Genomic DNA, 20,522 nt, shown 5'->3' on the forward strand with positions numbered 1-20,522 from the left:
CCCCTCCCCTCTCCTCCTGGCACCGAAAGCGCTCGGTCCAGTTCCTCTGTAACGAGGCATTGTCCTCGGGAAAGCCTGCCGCGACCGCCGTCCAGGTAGGGGCTGGCAAGCAAAACAAGGAGGAGGAAATGCTTCTCCCGCGCTTTGGCACCGGGAAACGCCAAGGGCCCTGCTAAACTGGGAGGAGTCCGAGGGCAGCTCCCCACGGCAGGCTGGGGGGGGCTCTTCAGGGCCAGGGCTGGTGCTCGTCCAGCGTCTTCGTTGTGGGTATGGAGGGGAAAGGGAAAGGTGGGCGCACCTGTCCTGTGATACAACATTTAGCGGTGTGCCGAAGTGTCGCCACGAGGGCTGTGATTAAATGTGAAATCCTCAGACTGCGAATCACAATTCCATTGAGCCCCGCTTCTGGCGTGTCGTGCTTTTGACTGGTGCTGCTCTGGGCCTGCGTGGGTCGGGAGAGGCTGTGGATCTGTTCCGGGAACAGCAGTGCTCTCCCCGGGCAGATTGAGCCATCCCTTGGCGACTGGGGTCCAGACAGCGGTTCTCTCCTCTCCCAATGCTTCCTGGCGCAATGTGATGACCTCATCAGCCTGCAGGGATCCTTGTGGGCGGAGCCATCCTGAGCGTGCCCACATCGGTCCTCTGAGTCAGGGGTAGTCAACCTGTGGCCCTCCAGATGTTCATGGACTACAATTCCCAGGAGCCCCTGCCAGCATTTGCTGGCAGGGGCTCCTGGGAATTGTAGTCCATGAACATCTGGAGGACCACAGGTTGACTACCCCTGCTCTGAGTGACAGCTTGGTATAGAGGTTAAGAGCAGCAGCTTCTAGTCTGGAGAACTGGGTTTGACTCTTCGCTCCTCCTCCACACGCAGCCAGCTGGGTGACCCTGGCCTAGTTACAGTTCTATTGGAGCAGTTCTCACAGAACAGTTCTCTCAGAGCTCTCTCGGCCCTACCTATCTCACAGGGGAGTGGAAGGGAAGGTGATTGTCAGGCACTTTAAGACTCCTTCAGGTAGGGGAAAGCGGCGTATAAAAACCAACTCTTCTACTCCTCAACTGGAGGTGGTCGATGGTAACAGATATGATAGCCAAATGGCCAAATTAGGGTTCAAATGAGGGTGGAGACGCCAGGTTATTGGCTTGAGCCATAAGGGCATCACTTTTCCCCGCCTCCGATGGGAAGTTATTTAATATCTTGTAATTGTATTGTCCTTTGCGTAGGTACTTTTGGGATCTATCCCACCTGTGTCATTTCTATTCTTCCGCAGTTGAATAAAAATCATACAAGGTTTTCCAGTCTAGGTGTTTTCCAGCCTATTTGGCCATTGCACACCAGGCAAGCAACCCTAAAAGCTCCAGGCAGGATAGAAGGGAGCCAAGGGTGGACTGGGAGGGGGAAGAAACCGTGCTCTACAACTCAGATCCCCAAACCTTACTCCATCCTGTCCAGCACGGCGTGGGGCAGAAGGCCAAGCTACATGTGGGGCTGGATGGGCAGGGTCTTTCACCCTCTCTTCAATCCATCTGCATCCTTCCCCATCCCAAGTCCAATCTGGTGTCTTCTTCCTTGCCCCACTTGAGGCCATGCCCCAGTTTGGGCTGAGGTCGCCTCAGTTTTGTTGGTGGCAGGGGGGGGGGGATCTCCTGCCCTGTGCCAAGCATGGTTTGGCCCCTCTTTCCCCACCCCGCATAGGGCCCGCAGGCCGTTTTCCCCGGTGGCCTCCGTGGGCAACCTGCCTCTGCTGTGGGGACGTTCCCAACTCTACATGAGCCACGCTATTTCCTGTCAAACTAAGCTGGCCGTTTGGCTTTTGCATTCATGGCAGGAAAACACTTTTCCCCCCGAGAAGCAAACTCCTCACCGAAGGCCTAAGCCATGCAAAATGGAACTACCGGTTAATTAGCCTACTTGTGGGGGTGTGGGGGGGGGGTGGCCACGACAGCGGGTAAATACAGATGACACATACGATTACGCGTAAACTGAATGCACACTGGAACTTCTGCATAATCATATTCAAAAGCAAGGGACTTTCATTCGGTTATTCATTTAATTCCTCCTGGAAAATCCCCTCTGAAAGATGGGGCGGCGTCCCCCGTCCCTCCGTGAACGGGGAACGTGGCTTTCCGCTCCACCGCGTGGTGCGTGGGCGGGGTGTGCTTCGAGCATGACCTCTCTCTCTAAAAGTCACCACAGGTGTGCAGTCCTGAGGTTACCCCAAAGAGCTCCCCAGAGGAGTCGGTTGTGTTAATGGCACAGGGGTCCACTTTCTCAGTTCTCACCCTCCCCACAAAAAACCCAGACGCGTGAGTGGAGGGAAGCAGGGACCGAAGAAAGTCCAGGCTTGACTTTCCAGCATGGCCTTCTCTTGCCCCTTTCCTGTTTTCAGTGAGAGTCTCTGAAACGCCCGCCGAAAGCCGCCACCCACCCACCCTCACCTCGCCCTGCTGACCGCAGCAAAACAGGATTGATTTCTGTGTGGCCTTACCCGTTACCTCCTCTGGAAGGCTACCGACCACAGCAAATACCCTGCAGGCCAGACTCATGCCTGAGTGCTCAAAACTAAAGAGAGGAGGCTGGTTTGATAGGGCATCGCAGCAGGACTTGAATGCAGCTGGCCTTTGTACAAGGTTGAGTGCCTCTCTCTCTTTTTGGGAGAGTTTTTTTTTTAAAGGTGCTGGGACATATGGTGTTCACCCATTTCGAGTGGCAAAGTGGCTCACAAGTGTTTCGTGTAAACAGGGTGGCCACCCTCCAGGTGGTGGCTGGAGACCTCCCGGAATTACAGCTGGCCTCCAGGGTAGAGAGATCAGGTCTCCTTGAGAAAATGGCAGGGAGGGAGGGTCAACTTGATGGCATTGAGGTTCCCCCTCCCCTCCCAGATTTCCAGGGATTTCCCAACCTAGAGCTGAAAACTCTGCAAATAAATGATGAAGAAGACAAATAGATTAAAGTTTTTACTTTGGGGGCGCCCTATTTCCAGAAGGGACCTTAAGAAAATGGATGGAAAAGTGAGCAACTTCCCCATCAGGTACAGAAATTTCTCCAAATGACTCACCATGTTCAAAGTCTGCATGTCCATACATTTAGGTAGGGAGCCATGTTCTGAAATAGCAGTCCAGTGGCACTTTCAAGAGCCAGCACAGTGTAGTGAACAGAGGCTTATAATCTGGAGAACTGGGTTTGATTCCCCACTCTTCCTCCATGTGCAGCCAACTGAGTGACCTTGGGCCAGTCACAGCTCTCTCAGAGCTCTCTCAGCCCAGACAGGGAGATTGACCCAAGGTCAGCCAGCAGGTCTCAAGTGTTTCAAAGCAACTTATAATTGTGGGGATACGAAGGGAAAGCTGACCTTGGGCCAATCACAGTTCTCTCAGAGCTCTCTCAGCCACACCTACCTCACAGGGTGTCTGTTGTGGGGAGACGTGAAAGGCGATTGTAAGTCACTTTGGAGCCTCCTTCAGGTAGTAAAAAGCAGGGTATACAAAAACAGCTCTTCTCTTCTTATTCTGGGCATAAACTTTTGTCTGCACAATCCCTTTGGCGTTCATGCACACAAAAACTTGCATCTTTGGGCTGATCCTGCGTTGAGCAGGGGGTTGGACTAGATGACCTGTATGGCCCCTTCCAACTCTATGATTTTGTGATCTAGAATAAGACTCCGTGTGTCTTAAAGGTGCCACAGGCATCAAACGTTGCTCCTTTGTACATTAGTTCGCATCAGAACCATCAGTCTTGAGGCCAGCCAGGAAGCCGGCAGGACAGCCAACAGACTCCATCACTCCATCACACTTTTATTTAAAATTGGCCATTAGCCTTATGCTACGATGCTCCGGAATCCAGCCCCTGCCTGAAAAGCAGGCTGAGGAATGCAACCAGTCTCTATTGCTCACGCACATCATCCCCTGCAAGCCATTCCCGCCACTCCGATACTCCCTCCCCGTGATGGGACTTCTCCATGTTTCTATACGATGCTCAGCAGACGGTGGGCCTCCTGCAGCTTTCAGACACTGCGTTCCAGGAAAGACCGGGATGCCAGGGAAGGCTATCGCCCAGACGGTGGCTTGTTTATGATGCGGCGTGTTCTTTCCTTCGGCAGCTTTCAAAGCGTGTTCCAGGAAACGCTTGGATTCCACAGAACGTTATCGCAGAGAGGATCTGCTAAGATGGAGAAGGTACCATTAAAAAAAAAAAAAAAGGAAAGCTGATCCACACCGCTGACTTTTCCCCGCAATGCAGGGCCGGAGGGAGGATGAACTGCATGCTCCATGCCGGGGTGTTTTTTCCAAACCTCTCGGATACAAGCAGTTGCAGGGGTCCCCCAAGGCCAGGAGTGCATTATGGGGAATGATGTGATAAGAGGAGGAGATGGAGCTGTGACTGCAGCCTCACCAAGGGTGGGGGCTGGCTGGAGACCTCCCTGAATAACAATTGCTCCCTGGAGTATAGAGGTCAACCCCCCTGGAGAAAATGGCGTTTTTTGGAAGGTGAACTTGACTGTGCCCCACTGAGGTCCCTCCCTGCTCTCCCCAGGCTCTGACCCCAAATCTCCTTGTTGTTGTTAGGTGCAAAGTCGTGTCCGACCCATCGCGACCCCATGGGCAATGGTTCTCCAGGCCTTCCTGTCCTCTACCGTTCCCCGGAGTCCATTTAAGTTTGCACCGACTGCTTCAGGGACTCCATCCAGCCACCTCATTCTCTGTCGTCCCCTTCTTCTTTTGCCCTCGATCGCTCCCAGCATTAGGCTCTTCTCCAGGGAGTCCTTCCTTCTCATGAGGTGGCCAAAGGATTTGAGTTTCTCCTACAATTTCCTAACCCAGACCGGGCAAGCCTACCAGGGCATAAGCTTTCGAGAGGCAGTTTTCCCATTTCTATCTGACGAAGCGAGTTTTGACTGTCAAAAGTGTGAAAGTCCCCCAAATCTTGTTGATCTCTCAAGTGCTTCTGGAGTCGGATCCAGCCATTAGAAAATACGATGTCTCAAAAACGAGTGCTCAGGAAACCACATCAGCTGATCGAGAGTGGAGATATTAATATCCGTTTCTGCTAAGGAATGACAGAAATTGACAGCAGTAGCCAACCAGGGGCAGGCAAATCTCTCTTCCTGCAACTAGGATAGGAACTTTAAAGAGAAAGAGAGAGGCCATTTTAATGTCAGCTCTACTCGCCAGGGAGAACATGATCTTTCACCTGCAGTGGGTATGCTCTCCTTTCCCCAGGTGATACATTCACAGGCACAAAGCCCTAACAGTCTGGGACTTTCATGCCTGGCGGACCACCTCTTCCGATATGTATCCCCCACCCACCCCAAAATTTGCGTTCCTCAACCTGCGACTACCATCTAACAGGGCCAGGGCCTTCTTTGGAGTGGCCCCGTCCTGGCAGAACCAGCTGTCAAATAGCATGCAGGCTTCCTCAGGAGGTGGTGGGCTCTCCATCTTTGGAGATTTTTAAGCAGAGGCTGGATAGCCATCTGCCGGAGAGGCTGATTCTGTGAAGGCTCAAGAGGGTGGCAGGTTACAGTGGATGAGCGATTGGGATGTGAGTGTCCTGCATAGTGCAGGGGGTTGGACTAGATGACCCATGAGGTCCCTTCCAACTCTATGATTCTATGATTCTAGGTCCTGCGAAACTTACACAAATTCCTCAGGGCCTGCAAAGCAGAGCTCTCCTGCTTAGCTTTTCATAAGCTTAGCCTGCTTATTTAGGCCGGCCTAGTTTGATTTGTATTAGGTTTTTAATTGAGGATGTCTGTTAATATTTTAGCTGCTGTTAGCCCCCTCGAAACAGCTTTGCACTGAGAAGCGGCATGTAAATTTAATGTTAATTTCAAAGAAAGAGTCGCCTCCTCCGTAAACTAGGGGAACGGGTGGGATTTGTCTGTGTGCGCGTGAAGATGAGGCACGGAGGCAGACCTGCAAGAGCAGGGGTAGTCAAACTGCGGCCCTCCAGATGTCCATGGACTACAATTCCCAGGAGCCCCTGCCAGCATTCGCTGGCAGGGGCTCCTGGGAATTGTAGTCCATGGACATCTAGAGGGCCGCAGTTTGACTACCCCTGCGCAAGAGCGAAGTGTGTTCTCTGGGCCACTTTTGGAGAAAATCGATCTACAGCTCTGCTGCGTTGGGAAGGCCCAGCAAATGGTTTCCGCTTTCATAACTTGGGGCCTACTCTAGCCCTGATCAGATCTGCTGGTGACTCAGCAACCACCTATGTAATCCTCGACTCCAGCCCCTGCAAGAGGATCAAAAAATCTTCGAGCTGTGGGCCACCCAGAATCAGGGGGATGTTTCCGTAAGAAAATATGAAACAAAGAAGGTGGGGGATTAAAACCCTGAAACAGTAAAAAGCCAGCAGGTGCAGCTGTCTCCGGGAGGGGGTGGCATGAAAAGGCACAGGGCAAAAGGAGGGGGGAACCACCAGCCGACACACAAACCGAGCCCCACCACGTCCTGCAAGCCCCAGGAGGAATCAGGGGACAGTGGCGGTAAAAAAACAGAAGTGCCCTCTTTAGATGCGCTCACATGTGCAAAAACTCCAGGGGGGCGGGGGTGGAAATGCTCAAGCTTCCACTGGGTCATGTCTGGTTTTTAGTGGCAGTGAGGTCACTATGCACTGCAGGGCTGGCGCATGATCTATTCTCCCCTCCACACGCTAGGACGCTGAGAATTCTCCCACTATTACTGGACTGGCAGCTTGTTCTGAAAATCAGGTGCTGCACAGGCTGGGCTGCCAGCCTCCAGGAGGTCCGTGAAGGAGAAAGCAAGCGGACGAGGCTACACATTTGGAATCAGGGCTATGCCTTTTCCAGCATGTTTGATTTCCAGGTTCTCCAAAATGCAGCTCTTTTTGATGCAGGTTTTTTAAGCGGTCGAATATTTCCTTTTTAAGTCAAACCAAGCCTCACCTAGGAGGCGAACACCCAGGGCTCCACGGGGCACCCAGGATGCCAGAATTACTAAGCAAATCTTAAAACACAGACAGGAACAACCCATGACAAGTTAGCCCTTGCTTTGGTATGCCAAAATTGCACCAAACTGTCCCGCCCGCCCGTACTCCAAAACGATGATGCAAAGCCAGAAAGCATCTGCCTGCTTGCTTAACGGTGACATAACAAATCTTGAAATGCCAACCGCAGGACACGGGTCTCCCCAGCACGGGGTGAATCTCCTCTCTGCTCTGCTGGGTCTTTCTGTCTGCTGCCCTCTTTCGGAGTCCGGTTACTTCATCTCGGCAGGACACCTCCAAAGGTGTCCATATCACCCCCCCTCCCCGCCCAGGCTACCCAGAGTGGCTTCTAATCCTGCTTGTGTTTACATGCTAGTGGATAAATATAGCTTTCACCCAGAAAGTCTGCAGCCCGTTTATTAATTTCCGCCTCGGGTTAATGAGAGATGCTATCTTGGCCGGCAGCAGCCATGATGAGGCAGCAAGCGACGGAGGGAGTGATACAGCGCGTTCGCGATTTGCTTTCTTCGAAGGTCAGCAAGGGGAGCCTCCCGGAAACGTTCTGTATTCGAGAGCCGGTGCTAGGTAACCGAGATATGGGACCGTCACGCTACTGATTCAAGAAGAGCCACGAGGGCAAATGTCCTCTCCTAGATCACGGGCTGAAAGCAAGATCCACAAACTATAGCTCAAAAGATATTTCGCAGGCTGCATGTTTTGTTTTGTTTTGTTTTTGTAAATCAGTGCGGTATAGTGGTCACAACAAGGGAGGCCATGATTCTCGTCCTCACTTTATCTGTTCCACTATATATTTCTGGTAAAGGCTTGGAGGAGGAGGGCGTCTCATGGCTTAAGTGCACTTAACACCCACTCAGGGCAGCTGTCCCACCCCTGAGTGTCTCCTCCTCCAACCGGCTTGCCTGTCTGTATTCCTGAATGCAACAGGCTTGGCCCCTAGTTTAATTATATTCTGTTTCCCACGCCCAGTAGGGACTCAAAGAGGCTTAGAATATCATTCCCCCACCTCAATTTCTCACACAACAACCCTGCATGGCAGGTCAGGCAGCGAGTTTGTGACACGCCGAGGTCACAAGGCTAGTTTCCATGCTAGAAGTTGGGATTTGAACCCACGTCACCTGGGATCATAAGTGCACTTACTGGGTGACCTTGGGTTGTTCTTGCAGTGGAAGGGAAGGGAATGCATGCCATTCTGTGCTCCTTGGAGGAATGGCAGGATAAAAGGGCAATGAAATAAATGCCTGAGAGCAGAGCAGTCCTGGGCAGAGTTGCACTTAGAAGGGCCTTAGAAGCTGTGGGCCCCAGCCCAATCTTCTTTCTCCAAAAGGAGGTGGGGAACTCCCCCTCACTGGCAGTCTTTAAGCAGTGGCTGGAGAGATACTTAAGCTTTAGGCCAGGGGTAGTCAACCTGTGGTCCTCCAGATGTCCATGGACTACAATTCCCAGGAGCCCCTGCCAGCGTTTGCTGGCAGGGGCTCCTGGGAATTGTAGTCCATGGACATCTGGAGGACCACAGGTTGACTACCCCTGCTTTAGGCTGGGGGTGGGGAACAGCTGATCTGTACAGTCCCTTCCAACTCTATAGCTCTACCTTCAAACAATGTAGGAAACAATCTTCTAAAATCGCAAAATGAACACAGTCCAAACTCTGAGATATCAGCAAGGAAAAACGCATCCACTCTTTGCAGTGGCAAAAGGGGAACTGAGGGGAAGGGGGTGCGTGGCCCAAGGACACAAGATGCCCCGAGAAGAAATCGGCACATGTGCTGGGCCTGAGAGCCAGTTTGGTGTAGTGGTTAGGAGTGCGGACTTCTAATCTGACATGCCAGGTTCGATTCTGTGCTCTCCCACATGCAACCAGCTGGGTGACCTTGGGCTCGCCACGGCACTGATAAAACTGTTCTGACCGGGCAGTGATATCAGTGTTCTCTCAGCCTCACCCACCCCACAGGGTGTCTGTTGTGGGGGGAGGAATGGGAAGGCGACTGTAAGCCGCTTTGAGCCTCCTTCGGGTAGGGAAAAGCGGCATATAAGAACCAACTCTTCTTCTTCTTCTTCTTCTGAGGGGGCAACCCACCCCCTAGCTTTCTATGACTAGGAAAAATATTTTCGTGGCAGGTCTGCATGTGCACAGTCCCAATGTAAGGCTGCTAATGAAGACAACAGGTGAACAATGATGCCAGCTGGGGAAGGACCGACGCGTGGCTGAAACCCACATCCCATCTCTGCACACACAAAACTGCTTTCAGACCTTTAGTCCATTAAGGTCGGTATTACCTACTCAGACTGCCAGGGTCTCAGACTATGGTCTTTCCATTCACCCACTGCCTGGTCCTTTGAACGGAAGATGCCCGGGATCGAACCTGTGACCTTCTGCCTGCCTAGCAGATACTCTACCACTGAGCCATGGCCTTTCCCCGAATACCAGCTACCCTTCTGCATGCGGAACTAAAAAACGAAGTCTGCAGGACTTCCCAAGGGATGCGCTGCAACCAGACATGTGAGGGAGTGTTGTTGTGACGAGGTCCAAATTTATTAATGGTGCCGTCAAAACAGGCACAAGGCCACTATTCAAGCCTAGATGAGTTATCCCAGGGCTGGGAGAGGAGAGGAATTAAAGGGACGCAAGCATTTTCCATATGTTTGACATCAAGCTCAGCATAAATAGAAAAGTGAATCACGGTTTGTAGGCTGGTGCACACTATAATTGTCACGGCTGCTGGAATGGATTTCTCATTAAATTTGGATACAACAGAAAGTAAGCGTAGTGTGCGGATAATAACTACAGCCAATGAAGCCGCTGAGGGCAAGTGAGGGCAGTGGAAATTAATGTCAGTTTCCTCATAAACATTGATGCGGGAGGGGGGGAGGTCATCAAAAAGGACCGCCATTTTTCAGGACAGCCTTAGATAGTTTCCAAAAAGCCTTGTAGTAAAACGGTTTCCATTCTGCTCTGTTGTCATTAAACTGCTTCTCCTCTGCCAGGCATTTGGTTGAGGTCGACCTCAACCACTGCTTCCTAAGGGCCCTCCTCCTGAGACCCCCTCCTATGGCACCCACGGCAGTTCCGCCCAACCCACTGGGCTATGAGTAGGAGTTACTTCAACGTGTAATTTTTCTACTGTTCCACGTTGCTTGTTGTTTCACTTCATTCATTGTGGTTAATCTAAGTTATCTGTATTGTTTCTGTTCTCTTCTGTTCTATGTGAACCGCCCTGAGCCTTCGGGGAGGGCGGTATACAAATATATAATAAATAAAACAAATAATGCGTAAATGCGCGGACGAATCTGATTTACATTCAATTACCTCCAGTGCTGCTAACCAAGCAAGCTGTAAAAGGATCCCGGGCCCTGCGACACGAAGGAAACCCAAGCTGCACCAAGGAAATGCAGATTCCGCAAGGGAGATGATCGTGCTACGGCTTATTGTTGCCTCCGTTTCTGCATGCTGTCTTGCAGATCTGCCGGAAGTGCTGCGGGTGGGCTGCAGTGTTCAAAGGCCCTGGAGCAATTCTCGGCTGGGGCTCTGAGGCGTAAAGGCTCCAGGCAATCGGGGAAGCTCCCGTTCTCCTGACTCTCTGCAAACTATGTTGAAGGAACCGTCCAAGAGGGCTTTCCTGTGCTGAGAATAGGGTTGGGCACTGTATAAAACGGTTCATTAACACACTGCTGATTCTGTGAACTCCGTGCTTGGCTTTTGGGGATCTTTCTTGCATGCCAGTCACCATTTTGGAGTCAGAAGGCGAATTTCCCCCAATGCAGACTGACCAGGGATTCTGGGTTTTTTTTCAGGGGGGGGGGGCGGGCATCATCTGGACATGGAATTGGGGTCCCCGTGGGTAGGTAGGTAGTTGGGAATTTCTTGCATTCTGCAAAAGGGGAGGGGCCCCAGGTAGGCGAGTACAAAGCTATGCTTCCCAACCATATTCTGCATGATTGCACCCCTTCTGGGGTTTCTCAACGGTAAAAAAGTTGAACTGAACCCACGAACCCATGAAGCTGCCTTCTACTCAAGGTCGGTATGGTCAGTATGGTCCACTCAGACTGGCAGCAGCTCTCCTGGGTCTCAACCTGAGGCCCTTCTCATCACCGGCTACCTGCTCCTTTCATCTGGAAACACCAGGGATTGAACCTGGGGCCTTCTGTATGCCAGTCAGATGCTCTACCACTCAACCATACCCCCCCTCAGTTATTATTCAATGCAAGGCCCCTGTAAGCTCCAAACCACCCATCCCACCCAGGTCGGCTAAGTCTCTGCATGCTTCCCAGTTCTGACCTCTCCTCTCCTCACCCACATTCTGCCACATCTCTGCATTACGACTGGATCTTTCCACTATTCCTGGCTAGGAATGCATGCCTGCTCCCAGAGATGACCCGATACACCTCTGCATGAGTAACTGTTCGAGCCCGGACTCCTTTCATCTCCTCAGGAGGCGCTCCCAGAACAGAGACTTGAGCAGAAGCCCAATGAGAACACAGGCAGCCACGAAATCGATTGTTATCCACCTGTGCTGTTAAACTGCCTTCTGTTTCAATTGGGAAATGAAGAGGTCCCCAGCTGGCAAGCACTGAGCAAGAAGACAGAGGCCGCATGGGCGCATGCATCTTCCGTCCGCCTCCCAAACTGCAGCTGCATGCTGCTCCCACCGCACCCCACCCCCTCGGGCAGATCCAATCCATTTGGATTAGGGCTGATCCTGCGTAGAGCAGGGGGTTGGACTAGATGGCCTTTATGGCCCCTTCCAACTCTATGATTCTATGATTCTATTTCGGTCTCCCGGCTCTCTAACATGGTCATCCCTTTCACCTCCGACTCAGGTTCGTGGAATTACAGACGGTCGGACTGAGGACGTTTCCCCTCCAGATACCCCGCCAACTGGATGGCTCGCACCCCCTCCCCTCCCACCCCAAAATAGCCCACCCCCTACCTGGGAAACCCTGAGGTCAGGTCAGCCACACCTCCGCTGTGCGCCACCAGAAGCCGTTCAAGGGGAAGGGTGTGGGGTAGGAAAGAGGAAGTCTGACTCATCTACTCCTTGGCCACTTTATCATCATCTCTATTAAAAACAGAAATCTTGTCATTTGAATCTCTTCAGCAGATACAGATATGCATTTCCCCTCTTCTTTTTCTTGCTCTTTCGAGAATTCCCCTCTGCAGAAAATTCTCTGCAACGGAAGCTTAGCATGTGCCACTGGGGGAGAGGAACACACCCCATAAGTAATCCCCTTTTAAAGCTGCTGGTTCCCAGTTTGCAATAGCCGGGGGCGGGGTCTCAGCATCCTTGCCCCATTGCCTACCTCAGACTTTTTCTACCTTGTGACCGCGGAGGAATTCCTGAAACACTTTCTGGGCTTTCAGGCGCCCCGGAAGTGATGTCAGCTGGCCACGCCTCCCTGCCACGTCCCCCAGAAATGACATGTCACTGGAAGTGACAGCACCACCTGGGTTAACAGACAGGCTCGAGCAGGACAGAGGTGGGGGAGAGACGAGAGGCCGTTTAAGGCGGGAGTGGGCATGCAGGCTCCACCCCCTCCCAGGCACAGAAACCACGAGAGAACACATACTTTGGGGGGGGGGGAGCGCAATGGAAGTGGCTGGTTTGTGGGGGAAATGCTGCAGACCCCCTCCAGAGCTCCTGCAGATCCCTGGGAGTCCACGGACCCCTGGCTGGGAATCCCTGCTTGACCTGGACACTGAGAACGAAAGATCCAGAAGGCAGTTGGGGGTGAAATTGGGTTGGAGCGCATCCTTGGCGTAGGAACAAAAGCCGGATTAACCGGAAACGGTGTGGTTCTAGCAAGAGCCGAGTAGGAGAGCCCAACTAAAGACTCATAGGGAGCGGAGAACCCTGCGCCTTCCTGTAGCCAGAGAGAGGCCCTGGTTCCTGCAAAGATAGAAGTCATAGAAACGTAAGAGCTGGAAAGGACCTCCAGGGTTATCTGCAAAATGCCTGGCTGTCCACCTCCGTTGTTCCGAGGGGGATAACTGGTATTGGATGAATCTAACTCCAGAGCAGCAGTTGTCACCCCTTGGGGGGTCGTACGGCCGTTCCCGGGGGGTCGCAGCGGCATGGTGCTGGAGCCCTGCTGCAGGGGTCGCGGAGCGGCAGCAATTGAAAACCATGCTCCAGAGGTTCATAGTCTACTTGTTATGATACTAAAGCAGGGGCCGGTTTGCCCTACGAGGCTTTTGGGTGGAGGAAACCTTTGGTATAGTGGGATAAACCGGGGCAGGTCTTGGCTGCCTCAAACGAGAAAGCCATAAGATATTATGCCAAACAATGAAAATTGTTGACACACTGTGCATATTTGATCTGCACAATCTACCTTGGGAGGTTGCAGAATCCGGCATCTTGGAATGACAATTTGAAAGCAAGTCACTTGAAACTCTGAAGGTGGCGTACGCTCTTCCCTGCCTTAGCGAATGCCTCAGAAGCACACAGCCAGGCTGAACCAAGGACCTAACAGGGGGACAGTGCAAAGTACCCAGGGGTGAATTTTGTCCTCCAGACACCTTGCAATGGCCCCCTTGCTCCTATCTCACTTCTGCAAAAAGAATGCAAGATGTACGGGACACCGCACGTACAAGAAGGTAATTACTGATTTACTAGGAGCCCTAAAACAAGGAGCATGCCGGCACCAAGAAAAAACTCAAGGGGAGAGGAACCGCTTTGCTCATAATCGCTCTTTGCTTATAACCTGCTCAGGACCCCGGGCCGCAGAGGTCAGAGTGACCTCAACCAGAACCAGGCCTTTTCCAGCCCTGGCCCTGCTGAGTGGAACCCTCTACCCAGCGAAATTAGGGCCCTGAAGTTCCTCAAACATTGCCACAGGACCTGCAACAGGGAGCCAAGCCTACGGCTGAGACCTAGAGTAAGATCCGCACTCTAGCTGGCCACCCTGCCTTAGTTTCCATCTGAGAAATACACTCTCTCACATAGCTTGTCTGACAGTCAGAGCGGTTTCTCAGTGGAACAGGCTTCCTCGGGAGGTGGTGGGTTCTCCATCTTTGGAGATTGTTAAACAGAGGCTGGAGAGCCATCTGACAGAGAGGCTGATTCTGTGAAGGCTCAAGGGGGTGGCAGGTGACAGTGGATGGGCAATAGGGTGGTGAGTGTCCTGCATAGTGCAGGGGGTTGGACTAGATGACCCAGGAGGTCCCTTCCAACTCTATGATTCTGTGATTCTATGATTCTATTCCTCTGATTTACATTAAGGATGTGCTGTCCAGCACAGTAGCTTTTTACAATTTTAGAAAAGCTGTACAAATGATTTAAATGGAAATATTTGTGTACTTAAATTGGGGGGGGGGGAGGGTTAGAATTTTAAAATGTCTGTATTTGGCATACTGTGACCCACCCCGAGCACTCTGGGAAAGGGCGGGATGGAAATAGGATATTCAAGTAAATGAAATGGGATTTCCAGTCCCCACCTGTCAGGTGTATCTGTCTCCTTGGAAATGTGCGGTGCATTGAGGCTCCCAAGGCCAGATTTCCTGTGAGCTCAGGGACAATTGTCGGCATTAAAGAAGAATAAATTGGGGGAGGGAGGGGGGGAGACAAGATCATGGAACAGCATCAGCATTGGTCTGCAGATCAAGAGGACTCAGATACATAGAATCGTAGAACCATAGAGTTGGAAGGGGCCATACAGGCCATCTAGTCCAACCCCCTGATCAACGCAGGATCAGCCCTAAGCATCCTAAAGCACAGGGGCAGTTCTATTCACTCAGAGAACGGAAAGGGCCAAGGGAAGGAGGAAAGGGTTCCTTATGACTGCCCCAAAATGGAGAAGGATCATCCTTAAAAGTGAAGAAGGGATGCCAGCCTCCAGGTGGAACCTGGGGAACCCCCGGTTTTACAGCTCATCTCCAGGCGAATGGCTGCATTGCAGGATGGACCCCACAGCATTGTACACTAGGCCCCTCCATGCCCAAAATCTTGCCTACTAAGGCTTCTAAGGCTCCAGGTATTTCCCAATCCACCTGGCAACCCTACTCCAAACCCAAGCAGGCCAAATCCCCAAGAACCAGTTTAGAGCCAGCAGGTTAAGAGCAGTGGCCTCTAATCTGGAGAACTGGGTCTGATTCCCCACTCCTCCTCCACATGCAGCCAGGTGGGTGATCTTGGGCTGATCACAGTCCTGTTAGAGCTGTTATCACAGAGCAGTTCTCTCAGAGCTCTCTCAGCCCCATCTACCTCACAGGGTGTCTGCTGCAGAGAGAGGAAAGGAAGGTGATTGTAAGCCGCTTTGAGACTCCTTCTGGTAGTGAAAAGCAGGGTATAAAAACGAACCCTCCTTCCTCTAATCTGGAGAACTGGGTTTGATTCCCCACTCCTTCACAGGCAGCCGGCTGGGTGACCTTGGGCCAGTCACAGTTCCCTAAGGGCAGTTTTTGCAAAGCAGTTCTCTCAGTCCCGCCTACTCAAAGGGTACCTGTTGTGGGGAGAAGAAGGCAACAGGGATTGTAAGCTCCTTTGGGTACTGAAAAGCAGGATATAAAATAACCAGCTCTTCTCTAATCCTTAAATATTTAAGGTAAAGGGACACTCTGACCATCCAGTGTAGTTGCAGAACAGTTTTTGCAAATTCCTGCTGTTAATCGGCCCCTGCTAATCCATGGGTGGCCAAACCGGCTCTCCAGATGTCCATGGACTACAATTACCATGAGCCCCTGGAAGCCACAGTGTGGCCCCCCTGCTCAGTTGTCTTCCCTCCCTTCTCCAACATCCAGCTGGCAAAGTCCAGCTTGGAGAGGATTCCCCCAAAGTCAGAACTGCCGGATGTGCCCCCTGGGCAAAGAGCCCCTTCGGCAGCTCATCTCCCTGGCAACGGGCCCCCAGTCCTCCCCCCCCTCCTGCCTTTCCTCTGATTCAGCAAAGCCCTTGATAAGAAATGCCATCATTTACTGGGTAATTTTAGCCCTGCCAGATAAAGAATCTATATCAGGCTCAAACATATGGTAGGCTGCAGCAGAACATGCTACAAAGAGGCAAGGTAATTTACTTGCAGGCGCCAAAAAGCCACTGGGGACCGGCCAGGTGAGCCTATGCTGAGCCTCTGATCTGGTGCACCAGCGAGGGCCAAGCAGCATCCTGGTCTTCAACTGGTCACCAGTGTTTTACCAAATGACCCCTGGGGAATTCCAGTTATTCAACTTCCTGGGGTCAATCCTCACCTCTCCTCCTGCTTCCCTTGGCAACCAAAGGACCAGAAACCTGCCTTGATTTTTGTGCGATGCAGATAGGCAAAAGGTCTCAGGAGTTCAGGTGGTGCGTTGGCAGGAGGGGAGGGGGGGGGTGGAAACTCTTCACTATATCAGTTGTTTGTTCTTTTCCCGGTTGCAAGCCAACTCATCTTCAGAGCAATTTGGCACTTGTTGAAGTCACACTGTAAACGCCACACAATGTTTACGCATCAAAATGAAGCCGCCCTACACAAAATCAGTTCAGTAAGGTTCTAGGGATGTACAAGAAAAAAGCTAAACCGAATCTGTCTGAATCACCCATAGCTTTTTGAGATTCGGTCCACCCCTTGCTGTCGAGTCAGCTGAAATCACAGGAAATGTGTGCGAATCGCTGTTGTGCCAACCAGCTGAAGGAAGAAGAAGAGTTGGTTCTTATACGCTGCTTTTCTCTACCCAAAGGAGGTTCAAAGCAGCTTACATTCACCTTCCCTTTCCTCTCCCCACAACAGACACCCTGTGGGGGAGGTGAGGCTGAGAGAGCCCTGATATTATTGAAGAAGAAGAAGAGTTGGTTCTTATATGCCGCTTTTCCCTACCCGAAGGAGGCTCAAAGCAGCCTTCTTCCCTTTCCTCTCCCCACAACAGACACCCTGTGGGGTGGGTGAGGCTGAGAGAGCCCTAATATCACTGCTCAGTCAGAACAGTTTTATCAGTGCCATGGCGAGCCCAAGGTCACCCAGCTGGCTGCATGTGGGGGAGTGAAGAATCGAACCTGGCTCGCCAGTTTAGAAGTCCGCACTCCTAACCACTACGCCAAACTGGCTCTCCGGACACAAAATAAGGTATCCTGAAAGAGTTCTTAAGGAAGGGCGGTATACAAATGTAATAAATAAATAAAACACATGCAAAACAAGCCAATACATACAGATGACGGCGCATCCTTTACATTCACTGCAAGATTCAGTATGTGCGTATGTGAGCGCGCACACCCACAGAGCATTCGCACAGCACGTTCTGCAAGTGACACCCACAGCTGCGGCTGCTGCTACGGAGCAGTTCATGCAGCCATTGAGGAAGCCCCCCCCTCCCCCCGCCCCGTGGGGCAGGGTTCCAAAGGAGAGGGGAACGTGCTGACCGGCAGCATAACCGGCTTGAGTTTCAGATTACCCCCCCCCCTCTGTGCTCTTCATGGTAAATGAGGTGGGCAAAGCTGCCCGCTGGGTTCCCTTTCTCCGCTTTTTCTCCTGTAAGGAAATCCCGCTCCACCCCCGACCCCGACCCCCCCGCCTGCCCCATCCCTTCGAGGGTGCTGGGAAATACTATCACCCTGATCAAGTTTAAGAGTCTTGACCTTCACTCTCGTGCTTCTCGGAAGGGAGGGGAGCTACGATCGGAGGAACGGCTCTCGGCCGTCACGTTACATGGGAAACGTGCCCGCCGTGCTGGCCCTCGGTCTAGCTCTCCCGCACACCCAGGACCCCTGCAGAAGTTCACGATGAAATCCTTGTCATCTAAGCCAGGGGTAGTCAACCTGTGGTCCTCCAGATGTCCATGGACTACAATTCCCATGAGCCCCTGCCGGGGCTCATGGGAATTGCAGTCCATGGACATCTGGAGGACCACAGGTTGACTACCCCTGATCTAAGGCTACCCCTAGATGCTTCAAGCCAGCATTTGTCCCTTTATGACTGCTTCGACAAGTGTTGGCCTGGTGCTGTGGCCAGACCTTGTGCTGGGTGGCCTGGGGCCTCTTGCGCATGCTCAGACAGCGCTACCTCGCAGGATCGTCATCACTAGGATTCACCGGGAGGGGGAATTGGAGAGGAATGTCAGACGGCTTTGGGTTTCCATGGGGGAGAAAGGAAGGGGATCGACGAAGGAAATGAAATATAAAAGAAAAGAAATAAAAGGAAATAAAATAAAGAAATACATTTGCAGACCCAGACTTAGTGATAAGGGAATCAGCGGGACCGCCTCCTCCGTTATGTTCCCCCCCCCCCGAGAAGCTTCAGATCTGGCGAGCAGAACTTGTTTGAGATCCCAAACCTCAAACAGATCAAACTTAGGGTGGGGTCATTCGCCCGCCAACTGTAGCTTCCAAGATTTGGCAAGATGACCAAATAATAGCCAATGGTAGGTACTCTTTGATTGTTTCAGGTGACAAACATACAGTACATATGAGATATATAATTGGGGTCACTGTAGGTGGGCAGGTAGCTGCAAGTTTCCTCCATTCTGCCGGGGGTTGGACTAGATGACCACGGAGGTCCCTTCCAACTCTATGATTCTATATCAATCTCCCAGGACACGGGAGCTTTCCTGCTTCTCCTTCTCAGTCGAGGCTCTGTGCCTTGGAGTAGCAGCACACAACAGCCTGCATGACCTTTCAGCTCCCTCTTAATTCCACGAACTGCAGGACCCTTCCACGGGGCTGCAGAGCTTACGAGCCTCCCTAGTACAGCCGCTTCAGCATTACAGGTACAAACTGTGATGTGCTGGTGGAAAAAACAACAACAACGGCGGCGTTTCCTTCTGAGTCATCGTGCAGACGTACAGCTCGTTTAGGTCACAAGGCACCTGCTTTCAGACATTACGACGTCAAGATTAAAAAGCTCCGGTCGCCGGCGTGCCGAAAATAGACCTGCACGCCTAATCACAAACAGGTATAAATAGGAAAATATCAAGGTAATGACTTGGGATCGAAGGCTCAAATGAATAATGTATTTGTTTTTCCTGCTTCGGTACTTTCCTCGCTCCTATCGTTGGGCAAATAAAGCCGGAGAACCTTCCAATGACTCCCGTACCGGTTTTCTGAGAACTGGGACACTCAAACAGTACGTCGAGCCAAGCTCACAGCGAAGCATCCAAATACGCTCTACCTCCAAGTCTCCCCCCACCCACAGAGCCTTCTAATGGATGTACGTTTCCAATATATAAACGGGAGAGATTCTGTGCTCCGGCTGGGGAAAGGGTCGCCTAGACAAAAGCCCCCATCTTTACAGAACAGGGCTTGTTTCATGTACCTGATGAAGCATCGAGCAACCTGAGGTCTCTCTGAAAGTGCTCAAGGCTGCCTGGAAGAACCAAACAGCTGTGGAAGTCATCCTTCTATGGTCCCTCCCGGCAGCCTCAACTCTGGCATGCTCAAAACGGTGTGGAAGGACACTTGTTTTGAACCCCTGTTCAACGAATGTCCTAGCTAGCCAGAATTCATCAGATTTCAGGAGCTAAGCAGGGTCCATCTTGGTTGGTACTTGGATGAGAGGAAACCAAGGAAGTCACGGTCCCATCAACCTGCCCCCCCCCAAGGATGGGCTTGGAAGGGGTGGGAAAGGGAGGGGTCCAGGGTGGAGTGTCCACAGCTGTGCTTCCCCACCATATGCTGCGCGATCGTGCCATTTTGAGGGTTTCTCGAAGCCTGAAGAAGGCTTCAGGCCTTTCTCCATGGCAAAAAAGTTGACAAAGGCTGGTCTAGGCCTATGGAACAACAGGGGACGGGGGCTCCAGTGATGTCTAGTGATGCCAGCAGCCATCTGAACTTCAGGGAAAGGCTGTGTATTCCCAGGGAGTTCTCAGAACCCTGGTTGGGAATTCATGTTCAAGTCTCTATCTATCTATCTATCTATCTATCTGTCTGTCTGTCTGTCTGTCTGTCTGTCCGTCCGTCCGTCCGTCCGTCCGTCCGTCCGTCCGTCTACCTGTCTGTCTGTCTATGTCTATCTGTCTATCCGTCTATCTATCCGTCTGTCCATCATTAAATTTATATACCACCGCTCCCAGGAAGTTGGCTTGCGGCGGTTCCCAATAAAATATTTCATTAAAAACAATGTATAACCATAAAACATCGTAAAATACGACCCCCCCCCCAGCCATTATCCTCAAAACCCACAAACTCCATGGCGACAATTCCTCAACGTTTCCAGTCCCCCCTCTGGTATAGACTGGGGATGGTGTAATGGGAGTACATCAGCAGCATCCCGGGTCCAGTCTAATACTGAGCTTGGGAGCCCAAGGGGGTGGGGGGGGGGGAGACCCAATGTCAAACCCTGGGATTCAACCCTTTAACAGTGCTGTCCAAGCCCGCTGACATCAGGGAACTCCAGTATGAGTTAATGCTGCTGAACATGGACCCTGGAAGCCTCCAGTGAGATGGAAACTCCTGCCACGGAGTGAGAGCGGGAACTGGGTCTGCTGGGGAGGTTTTCCAGTCACTGGGGTGAGGCTTTGGCACCCGTACCGTTCCTTGCCCCGACTCATGGGCAGAAGCCAAATAAGCTCTGCCAAGCAAGCAAACATATGCGCATTTGCTTCATCTGCATAATGAGCTACCTTGACGAAGAATGCTGACATTTTTAGCTCTGATTAGCC

The 20,522-nt window shown here is 51.9% G+C and overlaps 1 long non-coding RNA gene across 2 annotated transcripts in view; it reads right to left on the reverse strand.

Moving 5' to 3' along the window:
- Positions 1 to 2,543: 2,543 nt before the first annotated feature.
- LOC143844417 (uncharacterized) overlaps positions 2,544 to 20,522 on the reverse strand; it is a 142,414-nt gene continuing 124,435 nt past the window's right edge. Inside the window, exon 4 of one of the 2 annotated variants that reach the window (XR_013233975.1) lies at positions 2,544 to 4,159. This is a non-coding gene — a long non-coding RNA (uncharacterized LOC143844417). Of the gene's footprint in view, positions 4,163 to 20,522 lie in introns of both variants that reach the window. The other variant, XR_013233976.1, reaches the window with a different exon arrangement.

Source organism: Paroedura picta, chromosome 9 (genome assembly GCF_049243985.1).
Source record: "Paroedura picta isolate Pp20150507F chromosome 9, Ppicta_v3.0, whole genome shotgun sequence".
Taxonomy (NCBI): Eukaryota; Metazoa; Chordata; class Lepidosauria; order Squamata; family Gekkonidae; genus Paroedura; species Paroedura picta.